Below are 6,265 nucleotides of genomic sequence, written 5' to 3'. Positions count from 1 at the left end.
AGGTATGCCCCAGCCTGTTGATTCAATCCCCCCTGCCCCTCCATTGCAGATGAGGCTCCCGATGTTGACATTGGCCAGGGCCTTTGCAAACAAGCCAGGCCAAAAAGGTTCCATATTTATACCACCTGCTTTAATGAGGGCATTGATCTTATCCTCCGAGATGGTCACCTCGTCATCGTGTAGGATGAGGGCCGAGTAAATGCAGGCGAGCTTGGAAACAAAAGCCATGGTGAGGATGGGCGCAGAGCAGGCGATGCCGGATGCAGTGCTAGTTGCCGGATAAAGTGAGGGCCTCACCCCAACGCCGCCTTAGCTTCCTTGGAAAAACAGAGCACCTTGGCGGCAGCTGAGCAAAGGCGCCTTGGTGTAAGTTTCAAGCTGCCAGGTCCAGGACTTGAACCATGGTTGGCCACATGGGAGTCCAGTGTCTTAACCACTAAGCTACCTGCTGGTTGCCATGATGTTTTAATCTCTGTATACATTGTAGAAAGATTCAGTCCAGTTAATTAATGTAATTGTCACCTCACCAATTTACCAATTTTGTGGTGAGAATGTTAAAAATCTATTCTTTTACCAATTTTGAAATATGCAACATACTAATATAGTAGTCCCCATTATTATTATTGAAAACACCAGGCTAGAAAATAACAAGTATGTGTGTGTGCATGTGTACACGTGTGTTCTTCTAAGATGAAATTTTAGAAATTTAAGCTGCTTGTTTTAGTAAAAGGCTAGAAATAATCCCTGATTTCCAAAGCAAGAAAATCAGAACCATCTACCCTCTCCCTAAGTCTTTCAGAGCTGCCTGAGTAGTCCCTCCTGTCAGGCCCAAAGCACAGCAGCCAGGTTCCGATGCAAGTACAAGAAGGACCTTTGATTTCTGAAGGGGCTTTTGGAAGCACATCCAGCTTCTCAATCTATACACCCTCAACAGAGTATTTCTCAGCTACCCAGCCTAGCCCAGACCTGACCCTACATGTTGGCCTCAGTCCTAGTCCCAGTAGCTTATAGGATTTATCAACACCATCCAGTCCCAGGACTTCGGGAGTCCTTTACAACTGACTTGGAGTGACTAGGAGTGGGAGGTGGGTGAGAATAAAGATCAGAGGGGATATTCTGAGAAATTGTTTGGGCTGGCACGGACACAAAACAACTGTGATAGACACACACCAAACACATGAGAACCTGAGTCACTGCTCCTCCCTGGCACCAGCTCCCCAGCATACTCCACAAAACCATACTCTAGGTCTAGGAGAAGGCAGAAAGTGGTTGAGCTGAATGGAGTACTTGCTCCTCACCTTGACTACAGTTGGACTTGCCAAGATCACAAAGAACCTTTTGCATAATCCTTTCCTTTTCCTTTCCTTTTTTTTTTTTTTTTTGGAGAGTTTTTTTTTTTTTTCACTATAGAGCGCCAGACAGACAGAGAGAGACATAGAGATAGAAAGTGAGAAATCTCCGCCCGGGGGGGATGGTCACGCTGCAATTCCTTCTCCTCCATTCTCCTCTCGGGATCTTGGGCACACACGCACACGCGCCTGGCGTGAGTTTTAAGCCACCAGGTCCGGGATGCGAACTGCGGTCGACTACGTGGGAGTCTAGCGACATAGCCATTATGCTAACCACTGGTTCCCTACTTTTCCTTTTCTATAGCTAGAGAAAGCATTCAGACTATAGATACAGTACCAGCCTCCTTCAAAATGAACCTGCAGAGTTTGTCTTAAGAGATGGAAAAAAAAAAAGTTGCTCAAAATTTCTCCCACAGAACCTATCATGGTGGTAAAGATCTTTCCTTTGCTTAAGGTTTTAAAGGCCCCTGTGAAAATGAGAGGATTATCTATGAAACAAAATATTAAGTCATTATCACTGGTAAAACCTAATATTTAATTATTTGATTATAATAATAGTAATAATAAGGATGGTTAACATTATTGAGCATGGTAGCTACTGTTTGAAGTGCTTTGCACACATTATTAGTCTAGTTCATCATCATAGAGAACTTAAAGTAGTTTCGCTTACTACTCTTTTTTAAAAAGTTGCTATATGTGTGCACTCATGAGAGAGAGAGAGAGAGAGAGAGAGAGAGCCCCTCAATGGGCCATGGTAATGCCACCATCCTTTTTCCTATATTTCTCCATCCCATCAGGATTTGGGGCATGCAAACATGTGTCTGGCATCATTTTTAAGCCACTGGGGTCGGGGTTTGAACTTTAGTTAGCCATATGGGATCCAGCTCTTAACTACTGTGCTGTAACATAATGAGTTTAAGTAACCTGCTGAAGGTCACACAGCTAATAAATTATGGAGTTAAGACTTCATCTAGACCTCTCATGCAATGCTCATATGATTAACCACTATGCTATACTGCTTCTTTTCATCTAGCAGTGGTCTGGGTTGGTGTCAATCTTAGGTTGGCCACTGAGACATATACAACTAGGGCAGAAGGATTCCCAGGGTAGCTTTTCTCAGACTATTTCTTCTATTATTTCCTCTACTTTCCTCTCCATTTCCTTAACAGGTACAAAACATAAGGGACCTTAGAGGTCAGACTTCTCTGAGGAGTTCCAAGTGAGCAGACCCAACAAAAAGTGTGGCTAACTCAGAGGCCAGATGGTAGTACAGTTGTAAAACATGATGCTCTGAGAGGCTGGCCCCATGTGAGAAGGTTCCAGGTTCATTTTCCAGAGACTTCCTTGAGTATGTCTGACCTGCATGTGCCCATGATCCAGGCCTGGCTAAGGCTGGGACTGAATCACAGAATATAGACCTGTTGGAGGTACTATCTCTCTCTCTGTCTCCCACTCATTCATGAAGAAAAGGAATAGGTAAATTTTAAAAATGTTAGGTTAGGAGTCAGCAGGTAATGTGGAGTTAAGGAGACTGGATCCCACATGGCTGACAGCGTGGTGCAAGTCTTGGACTTGGCAGCTTGAAAATTATGCTGGGTATATGTGCGTGCATACCTAAAGTCCCAAGAGGAGAATGGAGGAGAAGCAATTGTAGTGTGGCCATTTCTCCTGGGGCAATTTCTCTCTCTCTCTCTCTCTCTCTCCCGCACCCTTCTCTCTCTCTTTCATGAATGCATACATCCTATAGAAAACTGAAAAAAAAAAGTTTGGATAAATCTATGAATGGAGTATAAAAGAAAAAAGGCAAGAGACCTTAAGATGAGGTGGAGCAGGGGCCGGCAGGTGGCGTGGTGGTTAAGGACACTGGACTCCCACATGGCCGATCACGGTTCAAGTCCTGGACCTGGAGGCTTGCTCTCTCACTTTCCCTCTCTCTCTCTTTCTCTCTCGCTCTGGTCAAAATAAAAAAATGAAATAAATGAATGAATAAATAAATAATAAAATAATTATATAAAAAAAAGATGAGGTGGAGCTCCTTTCCAGCTCGCCACAGTCCCCACACAGCCCACTGTCCTCATCTACTCACTTAGACTACCTGCTTAGTTCTTGGGAACTTTTTGTGTATATGCCATCTCATAGGCCAATGAAGGTATATTCCTTTGCTATTGTTTGTCTTTTGAGTTATTGGGGGGAGGGCTGTTGGTTTTTATTTCCTGTAGAATATTGGAATGGATAGAGTCTCTAGTTGTGTCTCAGGAGAGGTCATTTATTTGCTTAAAATCACAACTGGATAGAAAATTCCACTCTGACATTTAAACTCCAAGGAGATTCATTTTCACCCTGTGAATATCTGAAGAAACCAGAGCAAACACATAGGATAGCCTCAACTATTTCTCCAAGGAGAGCAAAAAAGATAAAAAACAGGTTGGGTCACAAGCTTTGACTTTAGTTTCACCTTGATAACTGGCAGGAGGATGTTTGTGATCCACCCTGGTATAACTGAGCAGGACTTTTCTAGGCAGAGAAAGATAGGATATTTTAGTTAGAGACAAAGGTCAGAGAACATGGCTTGCTAAGGAACTCCAAGTCCTTGTTAAGTATGGTTAAGATAGGATTATGGGTGGGAAAGGGGATAATGTGACAGGAGATGAAGTTGTGTGATTACACAAGTACCAGACCATGGAGGCACTGGAATCATAATAAAGGTTATTTAAGATTCTTTTCTTAATTGCTAGAGGGCATATGTACTTGCCAGAGAGACAGACAGGGGGGGAAAGAGACAGAAAAGGAGGGAGAAAACATTCCCCAATGGGGTGTGGTCATACTGCAGTTCCTACTCTTCCATTTCTCCATCCTGTCAGGACCTTGGGCTTTCATGCACACATGCCTTGTGGGTTTTTCAAGCTGCCAAGGAATATGATTGGAACTGCAGTTACCGATGTAGGATCTGGCTCCCTCAGGTTACCATAACCATAGGCTATGGGGCTGAGCATCACTTAAAATTTTTACCCAGGCAAGTGCTATGATCAGATTTATGTTTTAGAAATATCACTGCAAGGCTGGCCCCATGACCTAGTGGTTAAGGGGGCTGGATGCCACATGGCCAACTGTGCAGTTTGAATCCTAGCTCCAATGGTTGAAAAACATGCCTGGTGCATGTACATGTGTGCCCAAATTCCAACAAGATGGAGAAAGAAGGGATTGCAGCATGGCCATGACCCATTGGAGGTGTGCTTTCTCCCTCTCCTCACTCTCTGGCAAACATACATGCCCTCTAGCAAACACACACACACACACACACACACACACACACACACACACACACACAAATTACTCCAGTGGCTTTCATTCAAAGAACCATTACTGAGTGTCTCCTACACACTGGGGTTCTGTGCTAGACCTCAGGGGCACAGAAAAGGCTAAAACACTGCCCTCAAGTTGCTCACAGGCTAATAGGTGAGACAGTTAATGAAACATATATACAATGGAATGATAAGTACAATAAAGGATGAAGGGCAGTTATAGTGAAGGTGGGAAAATGGGCACTTGGTTTTATCCAGGAAGAATGGGCTTCATTGGGCCAGCTGGTGGTGTGGTGGTGGGATGGACCACACATGGCCAGCTGCATGGCTCGAGTTGTGGATCTGGTGAGTTAAAAGGCACACTGGGTACATGTGCATATGTGCCCAGAATACCAGGAGGAGAGTGGAGAAGAGACTGTGGCATAGCCATCCCCTCAGAGGGGTGTTTTCTTGCTTTTCCTCCTTCCCCTCTCCCTCTCCCTCTCTCTCTGGTAAGCGCACAGAACCTAAAAACGGAAGAAAAGAAAGAGTGGGCCTTATCCTATATGAATCTTCCTCACAGTAGCCTTTCCTTTGGTCATTTCTTTCTAGTCTGACTACTTGCTGAGTTACCAAAGAAAAACTAAGCTGTGAATAGTTTGCTTGTTCTTTGGGGGTAGAAAAATTGGTATAGGAAATTCCCATTGCTGTTTTTCTATTCCACAACCTTAATTTTTGACTCTCTGATCATATTTACCAAAAGTGCTACTTCATATAATTTCTACTCTTCCTAAATACCCATCCCACCTACCTTAGCAAATTATCTCCGTTTTTTTCACTTTATTGATGATAGCATGTGTGTGTGTGTGTGTGTGTTTGCGTGTGTGCAAGAAAGAGAGAGAGAGAGAAAAACAAAAGAACCCTCCACAGGGTCTCTGGTCGTACCAGAGACTTCCAGTTCTCTGGCCCATTAGATCTTGGGTACTCATGTACATGTCTGGCATTTCCAGGCTGACTGGGCTGCAGACTCAAACCATCATATGCTATATGGGATCCAGTTTCTCTTGAGCACTGCATTACCACCACTGCACCATGGAGCCAGCCCTAATCTCCATTCTTGCTTTATTTCACAAAAGATGGATGCTATCACTGAAAACTTCTCTACTTCAGATTTTTTCCCAATCTTTCCTATTCATCATCTCCAGATGAAACAAAATCCTTTTCTTTTTTTCTTCCCTAAGGTCAATATTTCTACTCATGATCTTACACCATTATCTTCCTATCTCTTCTGGAACCTGTTTTTTACATATGTTTTTCTCTCTTGCTTTCATCTTCAATGTTTTCATTGCTTCTGACTCTTTCCTTTTTTTGACTCTTGCCCTGCAGACAAAAAAACATTTTAGGAGAAAGAAATTTCCAGACTCCAATGAACCAGCAAGCAAGTAGGAAGAATATTTCTCCACTAAAGAAAATATCCTTGGGGAACCAGCAGTTAGCATAATGGCTATGTTGCTGGACTCCCACGTAGTCGACCACGGTTCACGTCCCGGACCTGGTGGCTTAAAACTAACGCCGGGCGCGTGTGCATGTGTGCCCAAGATCCCGAGAGGAGAATGGAGGAGAAGGGATTGCGGC

The sequence above is a fragment of the Tupaia chinensis genome, unplaced genomic scaffold, assembly GCF_000334495.1.
Source record: "Tupaia chinensis unplaced genomic scaffold, TupChi_1.0 Scaffold143746_1, whole genome shotgun sequence".
NCBI classification, from domain to species: Eukaryota; Metazoa; Chordata; class Mammalia; order Scandentia; family Tupaiidae; genus Tupaia; species Tupaia belangeri.
Note: the sequence above shows the minus strand (reverse complement) of the source record.